We start from the raw sequence: 26,074 nt of genomic DNA, 5'->3' as shown, positions 1-26,074 counted from the left end.
GGGGAGGGGGCAAAGCACGGCACTCTTCTGGGGGATGCCCCGAGCCAAGCCCTGCTGCCAGACCGGTGTTTGCAGCTCTTGGTGTGCCCGGTGCTGCAGCTTCGAGAGGGACTGCTGTGATGCCTCCTGTACCTAGGTGACCTGTGATTTTCTTGTTGGAGGTAAACCTCTCTTAAAATTTGCTGTTAATGAGCTTCAGGACAGAAATATTGCCCCAGAGCTTTCTTTTTAGCTGGAATCTGTCATAGATCAGGCTGTTGCTTTAGCTGCTGCAGAGACAGCACTGCCCTTCGTCAGCTCTGCCCTTTTTCCTTTCCCTGTGCTTCGGAGAGGCACATCCAAGCTGCGGATTGCAGCTATGCCAGAGATGTCCAAAATTACCGTATCTTGCAGATCTGGGGCGGGACTTCCATTGCTTGAGCCCGTGCCTGAACAGAGGAGCAAGATTTGCTCCTTCTGCTTCCTAGAAATAAATGCTTGGAGGAGGATTAGGCTTTGCTTTCTTTGCCAGGATGCACTGGGAAGGGGCTCCAGTGGCCCTGGTTGTGGGATCACCTTTTTTAAATCATAGTTCCTCACAGATAAATCACTGCACTAGAAGTGCTGGTGTTTCAGGCACAAGCCTGTGGGAAGCGTGGTAGAGGCTCAGCTCAGCCATGGTGGCAACAAAGAAGGGCTGGAGGAAGGCTGTGGAGGTGGGTAGCTGCTGTGTCATACATGGGGTGACCTCTCTATGGCTCAGGAAGGAGAGTGATGCGGGGTGGAAAGTTTCTGCCCAGTAACGGAGTTCAGTGTTTTCCTGACCTGAGGGTAATTGGGTAGGAAGCTTGGCTGGGAATGGCTCATCATAAGACTGTCATCAGTTGGTTGAAGTCAATACCAATTACAAGGCTATTAATTAAAAAAATGTGGCTGATGTGAATAATGATTATAACCCTTTATTTTCCAGGCAGTCACTGCATACATCTATTACGAATTAGAGCTCTATACATTCAGTAACACCCTTAAGCATCCCTTTTAAGTGCCATATTAAAGCCTTTTGAAGTGTTAGGATGGATTTTTTTCTTCAGAATTGGCTTTCTCCTGCCTTCAGGAAACTTGTCTGACTTGAGACTCCCTTTTCATTCATCTCCTGCTGTCTGAGAAACATTGAAAGTCTCTTAAACCCACTGTATTGTGAACGGGTGAATGTTCAATCAGGCATGGAAACCCGCCTGATCTCATCTCTCATTCCCAAGAAAATTTTCTGGCACTCTGCTGAATGTTCCAATGCTTTCATCTGTGGGAAAGAGATACTGGACCAGTTACCCTCCTTTGCTGGCATCAAGATGAGATCATGGTGCAAATATTACTGTGTGTGAGCTGTCTCATGGGGTCAGCCTCCCGACTGTCTGGTTGCCTTGTCCTGGAGTAGGGAGCTAGGAGCTGGCTTGTTTCTACGAGGCTGGGAGTGTTTGCTCAAGAAATTCCGGGCTGGACCTGTGCTTTTGCTTGGGTTTCCAGGGTGATCTGATGGATACCTTTCCATGTTCACAGTGGGGTCACAGACTGTGGTGGGAGAGAGGAGCAGAAGGAGATGGTGAAAGTGCTACCTGCATAGATGTACACTGTAGGTCAGCTCATAAAGCATGGCTTTAATTTGGTGGTGCCTAACTTCTGTTCTGCACCTGAGGCACAAGAGCAAAGGAAGAGCTGCCTGGCTTGGGTTTACAGTTCACCAGCCAAATGCAGAGACAGCTCCAAAATGAGTGTACCCTTGCCTCCAAACCTGCCTCCCTATACATCCAAGGCAATGTGGGTGGCCCTGCAGTGCCATTCAGCTGAGCCCAGAACAAGCACAGTTCCTCCATTGCCGAAACACAACCTGATGGATTTGGGGGCATGAATCCTCCTCAGGGATGCACGTAGCCCTGGCTCCATCACCGCTGGGCAGGACAGATGTGAATCCACGTGCACCAGTGACGCAGGCAAACTGGATTTGGCCAGCTGCCAGGGCTTTGAATGTTCATTTTGGGGGAGGGAGGGAGGGAGGGAGAGAGGGAGAGGAGGACAGAAGAAGGGAAAACCTGCCCTCTGTGTGCTCCTGGTGCTGAGGTGCCTGGGGAAGGAGAGGCGACTGCCAGCAGAGGAAGAGCCAGGACAGGGCTGCTGCTTTGCCAGGAGGTCCTTTCCCTGTTTGATGGCAGAGACATAATATTGTGGGGCCAATGCACAGGAGCCCAGCTGGAGCTGTTTGTCCTTTTGCTGCATCTGATGGATTTGTGTGCGCCACTGTGTGTCTGTGTTGCTTTGCTTTTCCACGTGTGTTTTTTAGTAATAATCCCCTCCAAGGTTACAGAGATATCATTTGTCAGGCAAGCTGACAGAGCTCTTTCTTACTATGGGATTACATAAGAGAACACAGGCTTTATTACCATTTTAGGGAGTATTAGCATTGTGGATTATTTCCATAGAGACTGAACACAGTGGCAGCTTTCACCCTGGGCTACCTCGACCTTCCTCCCCTGTACCTCTTACTTTTAAAAAATAATATTCATTAGCAAACAAACAAGTGGAAAGCATCCTGTGAAGCCCAGTCTGTGATCAATGGTTTGTTGGAGGGCTGACACAAGTGCCAACAGAGCATCGCAAGCCTGCGCAGACAGAAGGAGGGATTTCAAAAAGAAAGCAAGCAGATGTGCCTTCTTTATTCCTGATCATCTGTGTGCCTTCTTGGGAACCCAGAGAGAGCTGCTGCTCTTGCCTTGGTCATTCATTGCCTGTGGGGTCAAGGCAGGTCAGGTTGATGCTTCATGTCTCAATTGTCTGTAAAATGGAAGTTTTAATTACACCTGGGTATGCTGTTAGCAAGAGTAACTCATGAGTCTATGATTTACTTGCAGCATCTTTTCTGTGACAAAAACTGATCCTGAAACAGCTTTCTCATACAGGCTGTGCATCTTTTGAACTGGTGGCAGAGTAGGAAAGGATTGTGGAGCATTGCTGTAATTAAATGGTACTGCACATTCCTCCCTTGGAAGAGCATCTTGCCATACGTTTAAGTTCTCCATTTCTGTTGAGAGCTGTAAGCAGGCTGTGGTGAGATCTCATCCATGGATGGACTAGCAGGGTTATGTCAGGTCTTTTCCCTTTTCCATCAAAACTTGCTGAAATGTTCTTCCTCCGTGGGCTTAGAGAAGCGCTCAACTCTAAAATCTGGAAACTGGTTTTCTCATCCTTGCTGCACTTCTGCTACAGCAAAAGTATTGGTACTTTTTCATAGCCTGGCAGACATGTTAATGGGACATTTTTTGCCTTCATCTGTGCTGGAGGTGTCTATTACATGAAGCAGTTAATGGTGAGTCTCAAGCTGCTCTATGCCAAGCCAGTAGTGGAGCTGATAGACACGACTGCAGCTGCCAGTTCATTGCTCAGTGACTGGTCTGCAGGTTTGGAAGGGAAGCTTTGGTTTCACTTCTTGCCTAAGTCTTCTCAGGGTTCATAAGCCATCTGATTAGTGGGTTGTTTTGTTTTTTTTTCTGATGCTGCTCGTATGTTTTTAATGTGAAAACTGTACTAGATGCTGCGAAACTCCCAGCTAAGGAAACACTTGCAACATTTGCACAGCAGTCGTATGTCACAACTATCCCCCAGGGACAGTCTTAGAAGAGAGCAATCAGCCAGCTAACTGCATCTGTGACAAAGCTTGATGCTCTGCTTCTTGAATGCTTCTGTTCTGGCCTGTACCTTGGTGAGAGCTGTATGTACATGCCTTTACCCTTAAGAGCAAAACCAACAGCAACAGCCAGTGCAGGCAGTTGTAGTAAATTAAGCAGATATTCTGCTACTCAAGAAGCTTTTTTGAAAGAGTAAGTTTAACCAGAGCACTGAGGAAGTAGCTGTCCTGTTGTGACCCCAGCAATTGCATAATTTCTGTGATTTACCAGCACAATGTATGATCGCTAATAGCATCCTTACCCAGATGGTGAGCTGAAAACTGTGTTTTTTACATGTAGGCTAATTGCACCCAAGTTTTGGCATCTCTGCTGGCATTTGAAAAAATTAGGTATATTTATTGCCTGTGAATATTCTCTTTGCTGCTTGAGTGGGTCTAAGTGAGGGGAAAAAAAAAAAAGTGAAGTTCTCTTCTTTGTGGCCTGCCTGGACTTACCATCCTTGTCTTCTCTGCTGTGCCAGTCACATATTTTCTTCTTGTCAAAAATCCATAAAAGGTTTTAAAGCCCCTGAGAGACTCAAGTTTCTATACAGATTCATGGCTGTGTAGATAAAAGAATACTTTGCTCACATGTATGATGGTTTTGGATCTGTAAAGGCTTTCAGCTGGATTCCTCATACAACTCTAGGACCCTGATTGGCCAACACAAAGTGTCCTATGATCTTTACTTTCTACAAGGGAGACCAAGTGTGTTGTTTTAAAGTCTAATCTTTTAGTCTTTAAACTAAAGTCTGTTGACTTTTTTGAAAAGTCTGTTTGTAGGATCCCCGCTGTAATGCCTCAGCCTACCCAAACTGGGCTGCTACAGCAGTCCCCAGTGACATAAACCTTTTGTGGGAAACAGCCTATGGAAATGCTGTTTGGTCTGGAATAAAATTTCATATGCAATTGAACTGTTGAGACCTATATAAAATGTCAGCAATGTGTATCCTTACCACCCACCTCATTTACTGCTGCTTGAGGAGATGATCACATTGACAGGATTCACATGTGTCAGAACATGAAAACTCTACTCCCAGTGGCTGGAAACCTTACCCAGAGATCTGACTTTCCCTCAGCTAAAAACAAACCAGCGAGGAAGAGCTTTCTTAGGTTAAATTTTCAACAGTTCGAAAAGTATTTGCACTAGGATGTTTCTTATCAGCTTTCTGAAATCACTAGGGAATCCCTTAAACATCTGATCCTTGGCACTGCCCTGCTCTGCAGGGCTTATGGTACACCCTTTTCTTCCTGGTGGCTACACCAGCATCCATACACTACAACACCTTGTTCTGTTTCTTGAAGATTTGGGGTAGTTGCAGGTGGACTGCAAGTGTGTGTTCCTTGGACTGATGACTGAATGAGCACATCTGCAGGAATATGCAAGCAGATATAGGGCTGGTTGTATTTCTCATGTCAACACAAACAATGTGCATTCTTCCAGGGGCCTCAGGAAAGGGCACACATCTGAATGCTGGATTGTCTGTGGCAATGATTAGTATCTATTTAGAACAGCTACTATGAAAGTGAGATAGCAGATAAATAAAATGGAGAAGGACCTTCTTCCTACCACACCAGTTCCAGGAGTGTCTTCACCTAATACTGGTTCATTCGCATGACACTAATCAATTTCCTTTGATGTTTAGTTGGATTACATCTGCAGAACTACAAGCAGTGAATAGGCATCATTTCTGTCTCTTGTGGTCCTCAAACCCCCTTTTACCTAAGTTCTGACTGGAGATTCTCTAGTGTCCACAGCTGCTGAATTTTTAGGAAGCTATCCATCTCAGACCTTATTACCTTGTGTCTTGCCTAAGGCATCTGCAAGTTTTGGTGCAGTGGAAGCTTTGCAAAAATGTTTGTTAGTAATGAGGGTGGCCACTTGGGGTGTTGTCACAGTTTAGGTCCAGCTGGTATTAACCAGGCTTCTTCTCACTCACCACCCACCCCCACTGTGGGGTAGGGAGGAGAAGATCCACCCAAAGGCTTATTAATCAGGACAAAGTTAGGGATATTTGCATGCCCCAATTATGGTAACAGGCAAAACCAGACAGATTCAACTTGGGAAGACAAAATCCTAATTTAATGCAATGAGAAAGAAAACATGACCAGATCTTACTACCTCCCCCCTTTCACTGCAGCCCTTCCTTCTTCTCAGGCCCCGCTGCCTCCCCCTCAGCAGCACAGGGGACAGGCAAGGGGGGGTTTGGGTCAGTTCACCACATGTTGTCTCTCCTGCTCATTTTCCTCAGATGGAGGAATTCCTTAGCCTTCCCCCTCTCCAACACAGGATCCCTCCTGTGGGAGAGAGTCCTTCACAAACCCCTCCAATACGAGTCCCTCCCACAGGTGCAGTCCCTCAGGAGCTGCTCCAGCCCGGGCTGCACACAGAGTCACGGCTGCAGCGGGAGCAGTCACCTCCTCTGACACGGGCTCCTCCATGGATGCAGATCCACATCTGCCCCTCTCTGTCATCCCACACAGGCTGCAGCTTCATGTCTGCCTACTTGTGACACATCAGGGGCTACAAATCCATGTCTACCCCTCTGTGGTCCTTCAGGGACTGCTCCACTGCGCTCCTCCGTGGGCTGCAGGGGCACAGCTGCCATCTCACCATGGGCTGTGGGGAAATCTCTGCTCAGGAACTTTTTCTCCTCTTTCTTAACTGACCTTGGTGTCTTCGTTCTGACATTCCTCTCACCATCTCCTCTCCTCTGCAGGTCTTTCTTTTTTATACCTTTGCTCTTTTGTTTTCCCTTTCTTGAATATGTTACTCGCAGAGGAGCATCCAGCTTCCCATAGCTGCTCAGCCTTGGCCAGAGTTGGGGCCAAGACTGGAATCAAGGACCTTCCAGCAGCTTCTCACAGAAGCCACCCCTGTGGTCTCCTGGGCTTCCAAAACACCACTGCACTAACCCAAAACAGGGCCTATTGACCTCTCTCAGAGAGGAGCTCTGTGCATGCAAGATACTGCCTTGGGAGCCCAAGCTGTAACTTAATTCTTCCTTCTCTGTGTTTGTCTTTGAGAAAATCCCTCACCAAAGTAAGTTTGCATGAGGACCTGGGGTGCATCAGACCTGCTGCACCTGGGTGTTTCTTTAGTGGAAGCAGTACAGCAAAGCTGGTGTGTCCTAGCTGCAAGCAGGCTTGCACACTATGTGGGCAAAGTTGTTCTTTTTTATAAGTCATTACATTATTCCTGTACAGGGCTGATGAAGCTCTAAAAAGGCTACACTAATAGACAAGTTTCCCTCTTCCTGCCCTTGCAGTTTTACTAGATGAAAAAAAAAAAGACAATGTTTTGAGGGGCACCCAGTCATGTAACTGTCCTGTGGGTATTGCATTGGTATGACCCCTGTGTGGCTCACAATACACCATGCAACCTGGAAGAAGCTTTGTCCAATATGAAATTCCTTATTTACCTGCCCTGAGTGTTTCTGCATTCAACCACAGTGGGAGACCTCTCAGGGACCTTAGTAGCCAGCTGTGGAGTAGTTTTTCACATCTGTTCCAAAGGAAACTGGTTGTGATTCCAACCCCTTCATGCCTGCATAGTTTTGAGGCTTGCTCTTAAAAATTGTCTTTGCTAGATATTTGTCTATATTTCTTGTAGGATTTGAGCATTGTATGTATGATGTATTTATATTCACTACACCTCTAAGAGTTGGTTTATTGTCAAAAGTAATTGTGATTCAGTCTGTGAAATAAAGATAATTAATTGCTTGCCTTTGGGCAAATTATATGGTATTTGGTGATCTGAATATCCCTCTGCATGGGCTTTCTTCTGTGTTAAGATCCTTTGAACTGTGCCTGAGTTTGATGCCTTGATTAGACAGTGTGACTGCTCTTCCAGGTGACTTCCAGGGCTACATGTATTGTGTGTAGCACAGAAAGGAGGGTTCAGAATCCGAGCCTTCAATCTCAGAAAAGCACCCTTATTTCAGAGCTGTCCTGCCTTGCCAGGTATATTGACATCAACATTTCCATTTGTGGAATCCAGTTTGTCTTGAAACAAGGAGAAAAAAAACCTTCTGACTTACAAATTGAGCACATTTAATGGCAAGCAGCACAGGAGGAGTCATTATTAATAATTATTTGCATAACAATAGCCTTTCTTCCATAGATCTCGCAAAGCTGGGCAAACATGAATTAATTCAACCTTAAACTACCCACATGGGAGGACGCAAAGTATCATTATACACATGAACAGTTTCTCTGCATGATTTTACTAATTATAGTATAGCACTTAGGTGTTGTTATATGTGCTATATAAGACAGTAAATAACATTTTAGAGAGAAGAACAAAGGGCATTTCTTACCCAACCAGACACTCTTGCTAGCACTCACACTATATTCTCCAGCAATGGGGAGAATTATCCCAGCAGAAGGTGGAGGAAAGGGGCCATCAATGGCCAGCATGGCCAGGGCTATAAGTAGCTGAAATGCATTGCCTAAACCCCATAGATGTGGGCCTGCCAAAGAACTGGATTTAGATAGCAACTCAAGTGGCACATCCTCCACTGTAACAAAACACTTTTTGCCTTTCTCCATTGCTTGGAAGAATTCCATTCTCGATCCTAGCAAGTGTTCCCAAAAGGATGAGTTGTTCCAGTAGTACTGGCTTAAGATGTTACCGGGCTGGTCCAATGAGATGTGGGAGCACCTTCTGCTTCTTGATGCTTTGGACATTAGGAAAACAGCTACTGCAGCAAAGCCCAGGGAAGGGCCAGTGAAATACTCTTAGCTGCTTGGCAGCCTGTGTGTAATCCTCCTTCCTGGCATCTGAGACTTCCAGCAAGACCTTTGCCATCCTTTTCCCCCTACTAAGCTCAGGGAAAAGAGAGCTGGCTTTAGGTTTTCCTGAGGACAGCCCAGCAACTGGGCATGGCGGTGTCTGAAATAAATATAGTTTTGGAGGAGAGTTCATTTCCCCTGAATTAATGCAGCCTGACACGGAGCACAGGAACATGTGCCATCTGGTCAGATCTGCCTTGATTTTGTGAACAAGGGGGAGGGTAACTGATACTTTTATGAACTGCAGTTGCTACACAGGCGAAAACAGTAATTCCCTAGGTACTGAAAATGTGAGATGCTAATCTGAAATTAAAATGGGTAAATGCATACAGGCCCAGCAAGGTCATGAAGGTCAAAACCTTGCTCTTTAGAGAAATGAACATTTTATCTTGAGAATTCCTGGGCACAGCCAGGTAGTCCATCAATTTAATAGGAGGCGGTGTGGTAGCGTGTTGCTCTTTTATTTAAAACCCAAGCTCTATATGTAGAGTGTAATGTAATTTCCTTCCTTCATCCCATGACATATGTATGTTCTCTGCAGAGAATTTACTCCTATATTACCTTCCCATGCCCCTGGCCCCACCTTGGGCCCTGTTTTACCATTGTCTTCGGATACCACTGTATAAATTGGGCCAGAGGACGTCTCTTTCACGCCTCCTCAGCTAGAGAGCAGACATCTAATTCCACTCTCACCAGTAGTCCTGCCGAGCACGTAATGAAATGGCCAAAATCCACCAATTCTGCCTGGGAGGGAGTCCGAAACCATTCAATGGGATGTTGTAATGTGAGCTGTGATGGCAGGCAACCTGGAGGAGATCCTCATCTCTTCCCCTTGCACTGCCTGTGAGAGCAGGGCTTGCATGTTCACAAGCAGTGGGCAAGGATTCTGCACAAGCTGCTGGAGAGTTCAAGACAGCCCACATGTGCCCCACGGCAATGGCTAGGAAGTCACTGTTGGCCGTGACTTTGCTACAGGGCTGGCTCTTAAGTCCAGCCACGCTGGCCTTAATTTAGCAGATAATGGCTGAGTAACCCAGAGGCATATGTAAGGCAGGAACAGAAAGTGTTTGCCTTGTTTTCCTAACAAAATTACTCTCTGGCCGTGTGCCTTGCAGATTTCCAGCCATCATCCCGTAGCACAAAATAGCAATGAGTGCTCTGAAGGTTCTCTGCAGATCAGGCAAGGCAGGCCTGCCGTGTCATCAAGAGCAAAGAGGAGATCAGGAGGTTGGTAAAGACCTATTTTCATATGCAGCAAAGCTGTCAGGGTGCTGGGTGAGATGCAGTTAATAAATAATAACCTCCTCCTACCTCCCTGAGGTTTGTAGTGCCTGGGCTGTTCGGAGGTAAAACCTGCTGTCCTTTCACATATGCTGAGAATGAAACAGAGTTGTGGGCTAATAAAGCATCACAAAACCAGGGTGTGGGAACAACAGACATGGTCATTGCACTCCTTCCGGGGGAGGTTGTACATATGTATGCCTGAAGTCTCTGTCACTGAGGAATTTGTTTCCCCAAAATACCTCACCTCCCACCTAAGGTGGGTAACTTCTTTGCTGCAATTAGATCTTCCCTTGTTGTGGGCTCGGCCCCTGGGTGGGCAGTGGTCAAGCTTGTGAAGCCAGTGTGCACCACCTGGCCTCAGGGTGAGCAGTGACAAAGGCAACTATTGGGAGTCACGGTTTCTGTGCAGTTAGTTTGGGATAATATTTCAGCTCTTCTGGTCATGGAAAGGTGCATGGGGAGATGGTGCAGGAGCAGCACCTTGACACATTCCTCCCATTCTCAGATGGAGTAAAATTTGCCTGGCTTTTTAGGGGAAAGCACATCACAATGCTTGAGTGAAAGATGCTATAAAAAAGGGTGAATTTTTATCTGGCCTGCAAAGCCAGATAAAGGGCCAGGGTTTAGTTTTAATTCATGACAGGGAGATTCTGGCACAGAAATTTCCATCAGTTTCACGAATGCTGAGCTCTGATTATCTGTGCAAGGGGTACATTGCTGTAAAGATAATCTATTTATTCCACCCCACCTTCATCTTTTCTCTTGGAAAGGAAATCTCTCCAAAGCCAAGGAAATTTAAATACCTCTTCTCTTTCACCTTTTTTTCTTTTGCTTCCAACCTTGGGTTTTTTTCTTGTTTTGTTTTGTTTTTTGGACCAGAATGCCCTATAGAATCACGCAAAGGTCTTTTATTTATGTTTGGCTAGGGGCTGACCAGATGCCCCAGCTTGTGAAATAATCACCATCTGTTGATTGTAATCACAAGGCAAAAGCCAAAAGCCTGGAAGGTTTTTTTCAATGATGTATTCAAAGAAATGCAGCTTGACTTTTCTGAATAAAAACAAAAGCTTCTGCTTTGGGTCAGACTTTTTTTTTTTTTTTTTTTTTAATACCACCCTGTGTGCTGAATGTCTATTAATAGCTCTGCTACTTGTTCCCTCTCTATCAGAAGCAATTTTGCTTTGCTCTTTCATTTTATGTTTTCATTGATGCCTGAGAAGGTGGCACCATTGGTGTCCCTTGGTGCACTGGGTCCATCCTTTGGAGCTTGCCACTTTGGTGGGGGGCATGCTGGTCTGAGGTCCTATACACAGTGAATTTCTTCTCTGCCTCTTTTTGTCTCTCTGACATCTTGCCATTCTCATATCGGTCAAAGATGCCTTTGGGGAAGAAGGACAATGGCAATACTGCAGGTGCAGTGAGAATCAATAATTCATTTAATCATAAATTAATAAATGATGCTGCTGCTTGGGGAGAAGGGAAGGAAAAGAAAGAACATTAATACAGTGGTTTCCAGATCAATTCCACAGCTCTGAGAGACTGAAGAAAGGCTCCAGAGGCCTTGAACTTGATAACTGTCAAGGTTTGTAGGATTCCCTCACAACCAGTATTACTGCTTCTCGGGCTTAATTCAGTGATACAGCTGAGGGGTGTTATCTTCACCCCTCCCTCCGAAACCTGAAGGCTGCATAACTCCAGTATTTGCATGACAAGGAGCAAAATGCCTCTGGGTGGGGCAATTGAGCTGTACAGAAGTTTTTATGTTTCCTGGATTAGAAGCATTGCTTTTCCTGAAGTGCTTCTGCCAGATATTAGGAGGAAGGTAGATTTCCAATCCTGAGCCCCAAACACCTGAGCAAGCTTCTCTGGGACCCACTGGGTGCAATTGAGCATTGTTGCCACTGAGTAACCTGGGAACACTTAATGCTGTGCTGGGCCTGGCCCTGCTCAAAATACAAGGTGTGGAATTCATGTGTGCATCTCATCTGCTTAAGTCTACAGCATATGAAGGTAGGATAAGCCAGGATTTAGCCATCAGAATTTTAGGAATGGATGTAATGAAGATATTAAGTGTATTATCCTCCAGAAGACATCTCACAGGCAGGCAATGTTTATTTAATTCCACAAGTGGACATAGACTCTGGAAATCCCTATCACAGCAGGTCCTTCATCCTGCTCTAAGGGGTGTAAGGAGTGGCCAAATTTGTCACATGAGTTACCACCAAGCAGCAGCACTTTCCAGTCATTTTGTCCCCAGTATACTCTGTCCTTGTGCCTGCAGTAGCACAAACCCTTGGCAGCAGTTTAGATAAAGTCCTCAGAGCTGCTGAGAAGTGTTACTCTTTTCTTCTTCATTGGCTCTTTAATAACAGACACTGACATCACCTGACCTGGGTTGCTGAGTTGTCTTTTTCATAGTATGTAGGACCCCAGAGAGGTTTCTCCCTGGATTTAGTTCTCTGTGGGCCTATCTGGAGTTTGGGTTGACTTAAATTCCACTGAGAGATAAGAATGTTCAATTTTGTCATTGTCCAGAAGAAGTGGTTTGCTTAAGAAGGTAGGACTAGAGGAATTCAGAAACTGTGCCCCTCTCCCAGTCCTTCTTGTGGTGAGTAGGCATCTGAAAACATGACCTCCCTAGGAACAAGACACCTTTATTATACATTTGTATGTCACTGTATTAATAATGGTAATTAATAGTGGAATGAGAACTTTAGTATCTCTTTTGTGTGACTATGCATGTTGCTAATGGGCATAAGATTAGCCAGAGCTGCTGAAACCTGATGTTTTGCCTTAGAAATGGTTTGGATTGGTGCCAAGGAAGGTTATGGAGCAGGTCATCTTGAGTGCCATCACACGGTAGGTACGAGACAACCGGGTGATCAGGCCCAGTCAGCATGGGTTTATGAAAGGCAGGTCCTGTCTGACTGACCTGATCTCCTCCCACAACAAGATGACTTGCCTAGGGGATGAGGGAAGAGCTGTGGACATTGTCTATCTGGTCTTTAGTAAAGCCTTTGGCACTGTCTACCCCAGCATTCTTCTTCAGAAACTTTGGGCACAAGGCCTGGATAAATACACTCTGGCTGGGTGGCCAGGCTGAAAGAATGATGTTAAGTGGAACTAAATCTGGTCACAGGCAGTGTCTCCCAGGGTTCAGTAGTGGGACCTCTTCCTTTTAATATCTTTATTAATGATCTAGATGAGGGGATTGAGTACACCCTCAGTAAATGTGCAGATGGAGGGTAGGGAAGCCTTACAGTGAGACCTAGCCAGGTTGGACCAATGGGCCAAGGTTTATTGTATGATGTATAAGGCCAAATGTCAGGTCCTGCACTTGGGTCATAACCACCCCATGGTAAACTACAGACTTGGGGATGTGTGGTTAGAGAGCTGCAAGTTGGAAAGGACCTGGGGGTATTGGTTGGCAGTCAACTAAAAGGGAGTCAGCAGTGTGTGCAAGTGGCCAGGAGGCCAGTGGCATCCTGGCTTGTATTAGGAACATTGTAGCCAGCAGGAAGAGGAAGGTGATCATCCCTCTGTACTTGGCACTGGTGAGGCTGCATCTTGAATATTTTGTTCAGTTCTGGGCACTATAAGAAGAGCACAGAAGTGCTGGAGTGTGTCCAGAAAGGGGCAACAAAGCTCATGAAGGGCCTGGAGCACAAGTCCTGTGAGGAGCAGCTGAGGGAGCTGGGTGTTGTTTAGTCTGGAGAAGAGGAGGCTGAGAGGAGACCTCATCACTCTCTTCAACCACCTCAAGGGAGGTTGCAGCCAGGAGGGAAAAGGCCTCTTCTCCTTGGTGGTGTGTGACAGGACCAGAGGGAATGGATGCAAGCTATGCCAGAGGAGGTTTGGGCTGGATGTTAGGAAACAATTTCTCTGAAAGTTGTCAGACATTGGAATAGTCTGCCCAGGGCAGCGGTTGAGTCACCATCCCTGGAGTTATTTAAGCGGCGTGAGGACATGGTCCTTAGGGACACGGTTTAGTGGTGGGTTTACAGTGTTGGTCAAAGGTTGGACTGGATGATCCTTAAGGTCTCTTCCAACCAAAGACATTCTGTGATTCTGTGAATTCTGCCCAATGCTCATATACTGGGTAAAGTGTCTGTTTGCCTTAAAGAATGCTGCTGGAGTTATGGAGCCCAGTGCCAAGACTGGGAGAGAAGGAAAGGATTTTAAAAATACTCTCTGTGATTGCACTCACAGTACCTGTTTTCCATGCCCCCTTTTTTTCCTTTTCTTGAGTTACTTCTAATTTGCACTGATGCAGAAGCAGATCCAACCAACTTATTTCCTAATATAACGTATATTTTTAATTTTCCCCCGATTTTAATCTCCTAACTCCTAGTTATTAATTCCTCTCACTCTGTAGTATTCACATGCATTAAGTATATTTTAGTTTACTTCCTTGGGGTTGTTTCTTAATAAGCTGTACACATTCATCCCTCCCTAGCCTTATTCATATATTCTTCCAGATCTGTTTATCAGTCACCTCTGATTTTTTTCCTGGTTTGTCACACATTTTTTGCTGATGAGGAAGGAAAAAAATTGAATCCTTGGGCTGGTTCCACTGAAATGGTGCAGAAATTCTTCTCTCTCTCTCTTTGGTGTGATGGGATGCCCCTAAGTTCACTACCCAAACCCACAAGAACTGGTTTTGCTAATATAGGACATCAAGATTTTTTATTTGCTTTTTTCTATAACCTTAAGTCTCGGAGATGAAAACAGCTTCTGTGCTTTCTCCCTCCTGCTGAGCATCCATCTTTTGGATTGTTGGTCTTTAGGGACATTACCTGCATTTTTCTATTTTGTTGGATACAGCTTGCAGTTTTGATGAGTCTCGATTCAATCATTCTCTGTCCCACTCATGCTACTCTCTGCTTTAGCTTTCGGACCATTGCCCATGCATGCTTAATTTTAAGAAGCTCTGTTCTCATCGAGGGCCTGTTCCTTTGTCTTCCACTGTACTTGTTATCTCTCTGTAGGGCATCAGCTGCAAATTTCAAGGATAGTTAGTGCTGGTTTTCTGTGACAATGGTTTAATAAGACCAACATGGATGCAAACTCTTTGGCACATCATTTGTCATTTCCCGGTCCAGCAAATCATATTTTATTTTGGTACCTCTGACAGTTTTTTGATCTGTGGGCTGTTGGTTCTGGTCAAACTGATGCAGTGGGACACTGTCAAATCCTTCAAATTCCTAGAGCTGCTCTCTGTACTGCCCTTTCTCTGGGTGCTAGTTGTACAGGTGTATTAAAAAGCAAAGGACTTTCACTTGTGTATTCCATGTGTTTTTATTATTTAGATTTTTAATGACTCTTCATCTTTGTTTCATTATTTCACTGAGGATAGATATTGACTTGGAATTAAACATTGCCAACTCTATTCCTTATTGAAAATCTTTATATGTTTGCTTTTTGGTTGGTTTTGTGGAGCCCCCTTAGGTCATTGTAAATTGTCAGATTATTTGTCACTGGGATAATATGTTTGTCAATGCCTTGCCATAACAAATTAGGCTCCTGCTCTTGCATACATTTGTGCAGGTGCTTGTATGTATAGATTGCTCAACTTTCAGCCCTTTATTCATTTTTTTTAAGTAAAAAATACATTTAAAAATGTGTCTGTCTTTTCTGGATTAAGTTCTAGGATGTCATTTGCTTTATTTCGTTTCTGGACTTCATTCTTCAAGTTCATTTTGCATCTGCTTTTTTAAAACTTTTTTTTCTCCATTCTAGTGCAAACTTCCTCTGTTTTTTCTACTGGCAAATGACAGATTTTAAAAAGCTGCTCAGCCATTTCTAAACCATTAATTTCATCCTCATCTTCATTTATTAATGAACCTACCTTCTTTCTGGTACTGCTTCTCTTCCTGATGAATTTGTAAATCCCTTCTTATTCCCTTCAGTGCCTTAGGCAATTCATTTGCTTTTTTCCTCTCCCCGTTATCTTTTTTCTACAGCCTTAACTGACTCTGTGTGTTCTTGTTTAGTCACAATCATCACTTCTATTTGCAGCACAAGACTCCTCTTGTGATTTTCTTAATGAAAACACATCAGCAGGAAAATGTTGTGCTGTACAGTGCAATAAGATCTGAAGTGTTTTATTTCTAAGTTATGTGTGGTGGAACCTTCTCAGGGGCAATTAATGTTGGGAACAATTGCAGTGTGGCAAAGCCAGTGTTTCAGTTTTGTTGTGTTTTTGGCTTAATTTTTAAAGCTCTCACCATGCCTTAAGCAGGGAAGGATGGGCAGATGAGCAAATGGGTATTCCTCTTCTTTCTGAGTGCTTTCATCCACTGTTGTGCTTAAGGAGGGTTCTTTTAATGAGAGGAAGAGGAGAAGAAGAGGAGATAAGAAGAGGAGAGGGAGAGGAAGAGGAGAAGAGGAGAGGAAGAAGAGAGGGAGAGAGGGAGAGGAGGTAGTCTTTCCATCCTTCTAGGTTCTTTTTCAAGACAGGCTGGCAATGCTGCAATGCAAACATGGTCTTTGTACTCCATGCTAGGCAGGCAGACATATCCCATGGTCACCAAGACTGTTGCTAGCAGAGATGGCAAACCTGCCATTGGGCAGCAAGGCTGGAGACTGGTTGGTGAAGGAGCTGCCTCACATGGTCAGGAAATGACTTAATTCAGTGGCTACATTCAGGGACTCACAAGAGAACACTCATTCAGCCAAGGCTGATCTTGTGACCTGGAAAGATGCCTGTAACTCAGCTCATGTGAACAAGACTGTGCCACTGCCCTGCCCTGTGACCTCGGAGAAGTTTCTCCTATGTTCAGTTTCTCCATTTATAAAATGGGGACTGTAATACAGGGACTGGCTTGCTACTGCTTGTGAAATGCTCCATTAACCAGGTCTGAAACAGCAATGTTTCTTTCCTGTAGGAAGTGACTGTGAAGGTTTTGGTGGAGCAGGGCCCTTGTTGAAGTGGGTTGTGTTCAGTGGTCCCAAACGCCTCATTCAGGGATGCTTTCACTCACCTTTCTCCCTCTCATCCTATCTGTGTGGGTGCCACGGAGAGCAGCTATGGATAAACAAAGTGTAATGAGGTCACAAGTTCTCGTGTGCCTCTGGGACCAGAATAGTACCAGTTGTTGCTTCTTCATGTTCTCTCATCACTCCTGGCATCCTTTCATACTTCCTGAAAATGGACAAGTCAGGAGTCATGCCAGGTCCTGAGGAAGTGAAAAACAAACACAAAATATGCTTAAAAATAGAGGTCACCTCCATAGACCTATACTTGCCCCCTTCATGTCTGCCCCATGGTGTTGTGTTACACGAGGACAGGGAGACTGCCAGAGCTCTGGTCAGTACATTGGATGTTTGTTCAGAGGGAATATCTTTTTGTTTACATGGGGAAGAGAGAAGCTTAGAGAGGAAACCTGGCAGAGAGCAGTTGGGCTTCGGTTAATCTGCTTAGAAAAACATTAATCGGAGGATCAGATGCTGTCACCAATACTCTTCCCCCCTCAGTTTCTGCCCTCTTTCAGTACCTTCCTCATCACTGCTCTCCCACTGGGTCCTACTCACACTCCTCCATGTGTCCCTCCTCTCCACTGCTGTGAAACTCAGCCAGTAATGAAGGACAAGGAGATTAAAGCAAAATTAACACATAAATTATAAATCCCTGACCTAAATGAAATTTTTAAAATGTATCTTTGGCTGTTTGCTTGCTTCCATAAAATTAGCCTTGTACCATAGCCAAACTGAATGTAGTCAGGATTTCCCTGGAAATGTCTGGGGTAAATGCCTCCCAAAAGATGAGCAATAGTGGAAATATTGTCAGCAGTCACAGTTTAGTGGGTGCTCTAATTAAAACTGGAGCCAGGCAGTTCAGTGGTTTAGTGTCTCTTATGCAGCCAGGATAAGAATCCATGCAAGGACATTACCTGTATGGGGAGAGAAGCTCTGAAAGAAGGTGTTACTATTAGTGCCATATTCATCAGCATCTTGTTGCTTTCCTGCCTGTCATCTGGTGAGTTGGAAAGGGAGCTCAAATGTGCCATCCTCTAGCTACATGGAGCTGAGGTTGAGGCTGAGGTTGCTGGTCTCTGAGCTCTGTTGTTGTAGCATAACTGTTGTCAGAGGAGTATTTGTTCTACATGCACTGTCGTCTTATAACATTTTTGTTTTATTAATTTTTCAAGAAAAGCACAAGAACAAAAAGCATCGCAGCGAACAAGATATCAGAACCAACTGGGAGATAAAGAAAGAGGTAGATAGCTACTGCTATCTACTCTTAATGTTTGTTTTGCATGCATGGTGTTCTCTATTCTTGGGTTTTGCTCTCAGATGTGCAACGCTTGGTCTCTCGTATGAAGGCATAATCCCAGGCAATGCAGGATCTGCAGTGTGGCTTACTTTATTTCAAGGGAAACCTTTAACTTCAGGGATCTCCTGCCCTTTGAGCCATTGTTTTAACAGCATTATAGTTGCATTAATTTTGGAGATTTTGCAATCCCATGTTAATCCAAATTCCATTGAAGTCAGTAAACAGACACCCATTGTTTTAAGCTGGGGTTGGTTCAGGTCATTATCCTTCAAATTGTGCTGAAGAAAGGATGGGGATTAAGGGGGAGGATACAGTGGTATATCAGAGCTCAGCTTCTTTTGTGCTTCCATGGGGAAATAAAGGGTGTCTGTGAAACAAACTGAGATGGGTAAATGTTTTTACAGGGGGATTTTTTTTTTTTTTTTGTGAGGGCACAGGAGGCATGAGGGAAATATGAGGCAACTGCCTAAGGGTGCAGCATTACACACTCCACGTGGGAACAACAGAGTGCTTTAGGCGGAGAATTTTCAATGCATCATCCCCTCCACAGGGAGATGTTGCCCTCCTCTACTCCCTCCTGCTGGACTACTGCACTGAAGAAAAAGTGAGAACCCACCTCTGCTTCTCCACAATCTGCTTTAGAGGGAGATCTAGAAGTAGTGCAGTTCTCCTGCATACATGAACAGATTCACTCTGTTATTTCAGGACATGTGGCTTTAATGTTGGTGCACTCCATCTCTGCTTGGCATATCCCATGTAATCCCCCAGCCAGTGGGGTGCAGTGTGACCCAGCTGCCCACTGTCCAAGTGTGGCTGCCAGGTAGGCAGCAATGCCTGCTGCTTGTGCCCAGTGGATCCTCACAGCCCTCCCTTCCCTAATGAATTTTTAGTGCTGATCTCTTTACCCTGTAATATAGCATTAAGCCTTGATGCTCTGGGGCAACAGCTGCAAAAGACCCAGACTTGAGCCTTGGCCCTGCAACCAACAAGTGGACATAAGATTTCCAGAAGGCTGTGTCCAGATGTTGTGCCAGCAAGGCAGAGTTAACACAAATTCCTGTATCTTGGCTTCCTCCCAGCAAATGGTAGGTAGAGAGCCAGTAAACCTCACAAAGATGTGTGCCTTTGACAGTGGGCCCGTGTACATGAACTGCTCTCTTGCTCCTGGCCAGGAGCTGGGGCTCTGGTGCCTGCTGGATGAGGTTATAGTGCCAAATCAGTACACTTAGGGATTTTGTCAGCCTGGATAAAGGAAGATGTAATGACACTGCTGCACCCATTGTATTCAGCATGAGTAAGAGGCAGAGGGAATACACAGTAGCACAGGTCTCCCTGTGAGCTGCCATCAGGAAAGTACACAGTGCCCTTTCCAGAATGGCATCCCTTATGGTTTTTGCATGCAAGCTGGATTAAACCTAGTACAGACACATGGACTCACACTGTCTGAATTTTCCTTTCACTGAGGACAAACACTTGTGGGTTTGCGGCCAGGCTGTGTCTCCAAAATGTTGTCTGGGCTGGTCCAGTTTTTTCTTCAGCTGTATGCATTGATGAAAGGTAGCTTTCTTAATTAGAGAATGTTTTTCACAGAAGCTTCCACTATGTTTTTGTTTGATGTTTGGTGGCTTTTTCCTATGGAAAATAGTCTGGTGGTTTTTCTTTTTTTTTCTGACCCAGGTTTCAGTTTTCACTGAGAGGAAGAAGGAGGGAAAAGATGACTGAAAAGAAAAGAAGTCAAGGAAGAAAGGGGTTCTGTGGGGTTTTTTTTGTTTTGTTTTTTTTTGGTAGATTTTTTTTCCATATAAATTTGGTGCTGGAAAATGGTAGTCTTTGTTTTCTATTTCTACTTATATTTGTTTTCCTCTTCATCCCTTTTCCTTGATTCCCCTTCTCATAGCTTCCCTTGTTCCAGGCAGTCACTTTCCTGAGAACATCAATAGCTGCCAGTGCTGATATTTGCTAGGAAGTCTGGAAACTTGCAGAAAAACACAGTTAAAAATGTACCTTGGTATCAGTCCTGCAAGCTAAGATGATGACCTCTTCTTCTTCATCTCTGAAGCTGGACATCAGTCTGGCACGCTGCTGAGCCAAGGGCTTTGTGTTGGTGTCAGCCTGGTAAGCCACGGCCGGAGTGATCATCACCCTCCAGCTGCTCACATCTTTGTGTAAAGTAGGAAAGCTCTAGCAAGCAGAGCTTACCCTTCTCTCCTGAAAGAAGCAGGATATTTTTTTCTTCCTAATTTTTCTCCCTGCCTGTGGAAGTTAGTCTTCTCCTATCAAATCTGCTGGCTTGAGAAGTGAAAAGATTTTAAATGGGCAAGGAGGTTTGAGACCTCCTGTCATGCTCAGTTGATCCTGGCAGGAGGTTTCTTATCTATGGTTGTTCTCTGCCCAAGATTAGTCACTGCTTTTTTCAGTCTCTTAACAGCAGGGCCTTTTCTGAGCCTTACCTCAGGCTTTTTTAGCCCCATAACTGTGCTAAGAGTTGGAATTTGGATTGCAACCGATGCTCAGAGAAAGATGTCCAAAGAGGCATCTTTTTCCATGTATCTCCTCCCTGGAGTGTCATGAAGAGAGAGATGAAGGAAGAGTTACTTGACACCAACTTCTCACCTTGCCCACTGGGCCCAGTAGCCATTGGGTTCACTGCTTATAGTCAAGATCTAAAATGATGCAGTTCAGCCTGATGTCCTCCATCTTGTGGCTCAATGCTTTAAGTTGATATGAATGGTGGATAGTGGGTTATTGGACTTAGGAGGGGGATTGGAAGCACCGGGCAGATTGCTCCTCCCAGTGTGGCCATATCAATACACACACTGTTGCTGAACAAGCTACAGGTCTCTGGGGTGAAGTCAGCTTCCCACATATCCCTTTTTTTTTTTTTTTTTTTTTTTTTTTTTTAATTTTTTTTTTTTTTTTTTTTTTTTTTTTTCCTGTGGCCTCCTTCACCTCTCCTGGAGCTTGTAGATAGAGCTGTAAAAAGGCAGAGCTGCGGAAGCTTGAGAGGATCTTGGGGCATCTTTTTTATGCTGATGGTACCAGGACTGTGGTCTGTGAAACTGAGGTGAGCACAAGGCAGATAAACTGTATAAAACAGTAGCTTTTACAAACTCAATGGTTTCATGTGGCTGCTCTCCAAAAATGAGATAGTGGGTAGTGGGCCAAATGTTCAGGCACCACTGATCTTGTCTGTGTGCTGCAAAGGCAAAATACCTGCTTAAGGCTCCATCAGTCCTACACTCTGCCTTGAAAAGCTGCTTGAGGTGGAGTTTTCACAGCCACCCTGGAGCAGTTTGTTTCAGAGTTTTGCTGTTGTCATAACTAGATAGCTAGTCTGAGACCTCGCTGCAGATTTTCTTGCTAATAAAGATGATCAGTGGGGAAAAGAGAACTATTTTCCACAAGCATACTAAACATACTACATTTATCTTTTAGCATTTTTCTATTGAATTTTCTTCTGTTTCTTTTCTGTCCCTTTGATGTATCTCTCTGTATCTACCTTATTTCCCACCTTCCTTCTTCCACCATAATCACTTTCTCCTTTCACAGAGGGCTTTCTGCCCTTCATCTGCTTTGTTTTATGGGTTCCCAGCTAATCCTGCCTGATTCCCCAGTGTTAGAAGGCTCCTTCCCCTCTGGTACCTTTGTGTCTGATACAGATGAGCACGGCAGATCCCTGTGCTTTTGGGATGCTTCCCAGTCTGCTAGCACCTCGGGCCCCATCTCTCTCTTCTCTTAACCCAAACAGCTCCTGCTCAGATGCTAATCTTATCACTCTTTTCCTCTAGCATGATGGTGCCTGGAGCTTCCAAATATGTTCATTAATTAAGCCTCCTGGGGTGTATTCCCTGCTGACCACCCTGTGTATGGGCATGGAGCTGGAAGAGGGGAGGAAGGGGGTGAGGGCATGCCTGACTCCAGAGCATATGCTGTGCATCCTGCAGCTTCTCAGGCTTGCTTTAACAGTTGGTCATTCCTTAAAGCCTCAGCCCCCTCCAGAAGTGCAGAGGGCCTGGGATGCCTCGGAGCGGAGAAGAGATGCAATTGAGTTTGACAGGATTTGCACCACAAATTAAGTGCTGAGTGTTAACGTTTGACACTCCAGCTCCATGGAGCTTTTGGGTAGCCCCTCGCAGAGAAAACTGTCAGAAACCCAAGCATCCAGGAAGCAGGGGGTAAACCACCCTGCCAGCTCCTGTTTTTTCTCTTCTTGGAGGATGGTAAACTCTGAGTCGGTACTGCGTGGCCTTGTCAGACCCAGTGAGCACCCCCTCCTCCATTGCCCTGGGGATGAAGGTGCTGTCATGGTAGGGAGCTTGTGTGCTGCCACCATCCATCCCCCCCTCCATGTTCAGTGTTTTGCCAGCACAGGGCTGGAGGTGTGGCCTTTAAAGCAAGCACAGGTCTCCAGCAGTGAGTTTCCATATGATGCCCGTCAACCCTGGGGCATGATTTTTTCCCCCCAGCCTCTTCTGGTTCTCACAGCCATGGCCAGCAATGCTGCTGTGGTGGTGGGGACATCCACACTGCTTCAAACCATGTCCTCTTGGGGTTCACTGGTGGGGGGCAATATTGCTGTTGTAAGGGAGACTGACAGAAATGCAGGAAAGAGGGTAGGTGAATGAATGACCAAGGCTTTTCTTCCCCTGCCAGGGAAGTCCTAAGCTACGAGTCATCATTTTAGATGTAAGGAGGCAATAAGGCAGCTCCTCTTGATCAATTAAAAGAAAAAGCATGAACCAAATCCATTTAATTACTTTGAGCCAGGGATGTTCATGCCAAAAGACTAATGGAAACTTGTTTTCATTTGTTAGACTTCCACTCTCCAAAGGTAGTTGTATTTTCTTCATCTGCCCTCTGCCGTAATGTATTGTTGCTGCATGTGCTATCTGAAGCAATGCAGTTCTCTAGCCTAGAAAAAGTGCTTTCTTCCACTGATGTGTCTTTTTGCTTCCTAGAGTTTGGAAAAGACTTTCAGATTTTTTTACACAGAAGTAAAAGTACACATCAGTAGGTCCTACAGTACTGAGAGCTGTGGAAGCAATTGTAAAAACCTTTTTCTTTTATGAAAATTGTCCCTGAATGGGCAGCATCCTTATGCCACTCTCAGTACAGCACAGCCTCCCACAATACCACCTTGTCATTAGAGCTGAATTCCTTCCCTGTGGCCTGTGTTTACTGAGACCATAAAAAGCATCCCTGTGGCAGCCTGAAAAGACAATTCCTTTGAGCTTCTGTTGATCTAGGATTTAGCCAGTGTAGTGCTGGTCTTTCTCAAAATCCTGGTTCTTCCTTCTTGGAGACCCTTCTTGTTTCATTGTACTATTTGTCAACCACTCCACATCCTGCTTATAGAGAGAGAAAATATCTGCATAGATATGGTGCTCTTGTAGAAGAATCCAGTGGGCAGCTTTCCCACCCATCTGTGTGGGATGTGTGTTTTAAGCCGTGCATATTTAGCTCCTTGCTCTCTCTCCAGCTGGTCATCAAGCATATACAATTGAGTATAATCCTCTCTGCTTTTCAGAAAGTGCTTTTCTTTGGGTCATAGTCTTGCAATCTATTGGTTTAGATATTTATTACCTCCAACCTGCATGTAGACCTCAGGGCATGGTTTCTCCTCCTTCTATCAGTCTCCCCTCTTGTTTACCTGCCTTTCTGCAATACCACACGTCCTAGCAGCACAGAGCAGTGGTGGAGTAAGGAGACAGTGCCCCAGCCCACAGCCATGCAAAGGGAGGCAGAGAGCAAGGCTGCAGTAAGATGTACTGCCCTGACTGCCACTGAGGTGAATGGAGAGGTCAGAGGCTGTCCCTGCTCCCCTTTCCCCTGCCAGAGGTTGCCATCAGTTCAGGTTGCCAGCATGGCTGCCTGTATTCTTGCTCCGTAACCTGACCCTGTCAGCATGATCTGCAGTAGAAAAAAATTTGCTGTTACTCACTAATGAGGATCTTCTTGCCAGAGCTGTATGGGAGAGCTATTACAGCAGCCTTTATGCTGGCAGATCTGAGGGGGGAAGGCTGGGATGAGTAGCAGGAAGGGTGCTTTCCTGCAGCCCTGGGGGCACCCAGCCAGAGGAGCAGGTATGGCCTCAACATAAGCAATGACCACTCTTTTCCCAGCAAGTACAAACTGTAAAGGATTCAAACCCACATAGAGAATTCTGAGTGCTAGACCAGGTCTTTGTGTAGTAAATTTTAGCCTTCTGCCTTCAGACTATTTTACCTTAGCTGATTTTTACAAAATCCACAATTAACCTGTGACCTTGGGAGGGTCTATGCACCAGAAGCTGGAAACCTCTCCTCCACCAACCAAAACCATCTTCATGTTTACGTGAGTCTGTGCAGCAGACTCTCCCTTATGTCATTGTCTTTGAACAGGGGAGAGCTCGTGTGAGTACTCACAGAAGGCAAGGAAACCAGGTTGGGTAAAAGCAAATTCAGGTTTATTATTCAAACAGCTGTTCACTAGTACATGTTGCCATATTTTAAGAGTCTTATTTGTAAGCTGACTTCACAGGCATATGGTTTTAAAGTAGAAGAGTGAATTTATAGAAAGAGAGAAGATCTGTGAGATGATCCAGGCTCTGGAGAATGAGGGTTCATGTCTAGCTCTGCACAAGCATGGGCAAAACATCGGGGGTTGTTGCTCCTTGACTCCCCTGAATCCCAGGGGTGCTCAGATCCTGATGGGAAAATAGGTCTGCATCCTGAGCAGGACTGTGCTGGATTGCATATTCATTCATAATTGTTGCTTTCCTTACTTTCTGCTCTTGACAAGTGTATTGGAGGCTGGCTGAATTTTTTCCTTCCTGTTTATCACTCCCCTGTCTACGAGACAAGGGCTATCCTCCACCTCTTTCCCCTTTTCTCAGCTTTCAAGGGAAGCTGTCAAAACCTTTCTTGGTGTGGCCCTTCATGCAAAGTCAGGTGTCTGTGAGGTTTTGGTGATACAATGACTTCACTGCCCGATGAACAAGAGGAGAATCTGGGAAAGAAGTCAAAGCATAATTCTACTGTAGCGATTATTATTACTGCAATTAGCAAACATGGCAGGAAAAGTTATAAACAAGAGAGACGCGTGTTTTGTTCATGTTTAATCTTCTTTTTGTGTTTTTTTTCTTTTCTTTCTTTTCCTCCCTGATGACAAGTACAGCTTTAAAGCCAGGGACAGATTGCATCGTTCTTGCCTGGAGTCTGATGACATTGGTGTTGCCCATTGCGAGGTGCAGCGCAATTTATTCAGTCTCACACAGTACCTTTCATGCAGCAGGAATCAACCTTGACTGCAGATGACAAGTCCTCTTCTCTGATGGCATCTGGAGGGTCAGAGAGGCATCAGCACATCCCTGAGGGGGGACACCCCCTCCAAGAGTTGTGCTTTGTTCCTGTGTACCTTCCTCGCCCAGGAGATGCGTGGGCAAGGCTCGCCTTGGCTGGCACTGTGGTTCATCTGGCATGAACCCAGCTGGCTGCAGGTGAGGGCAGCCTCCTGGGGATGGTCTCAGGTGGAGGAATTGGAAGGAAACGAGCCTCTGAGTGCAGGGTAGAGAGTAGGAGAGTGGTTGCTTCGTGATGTTCATGGCCAGCACAACTGTGCTGAGGTGGCTGTTAAAAACATCGATGCTTAAAAAAGGCAGTTTTACCCCTTAAGGTAAATGACATGGTTGCACAGACTCTAGAGATGGAAACCTCCTGTTCAGCCTACTGCAGCATTGCAAGACTGCAGCTGGTAAGAGAGCAAATGGCACCAAAAATACTTGTAAAATCTGCAACACCTGCACATGCTGCCTGGTCCCTTGGTTCCCCTTCCCCAGGCAAACAAAAAGGGAGCACACACACAAAAAAAGGAAAATCGAGAGCTCAGCCTCATGCTCTGCGTTTCTAAATAAGAACCTTTGCAGCAAGGTGGCACAGTGCAGTTTGAGAACAATTCTTCCTTCTGTGAGGAAAAACATTTTAGTAAGTCCTCTGGAAATTATTCTGACAAAACGAGTTGTAGCAGCCCAGACCATACCAGGCACAGAT

At 45.2% G+C, this 26,074-nt stretch overlaps 1 protein-coding gene across 4 annotated transcripts in view; it reads left to right on the top strand.

Annotated features, from left to right (window-relative positions):
* IGSF11 (immunoglobulin superfamily member 11) overlaps positions 1 to 26,074 on the top strand; it is a 109,085-nt gene that overhangs the window by 59,932 nt on the left and 23,079 nt on the right. The gene's annotated exons all lie outside the window — the stretch shown is intronic.

Source organism: Heliangelus exortis, chromosome 1 (genome assembly GCF_036169615.1).
Source record: "Heliangelus exortis chromosome 1, bHelExo1.hap1, whole genome shotgun sequence".
Lineage (NCBI taxonomy): Eukaryota > Metazoa > Chordata > Aves > Apodiformes > Trochilidae > Heliangelus > Heliangelus exortis.
The sequence above is the reverse complement of the archived record's forward strand: the minus strand, read 5'-3'. Positions and strand labels throughout refer to the sequence as shown.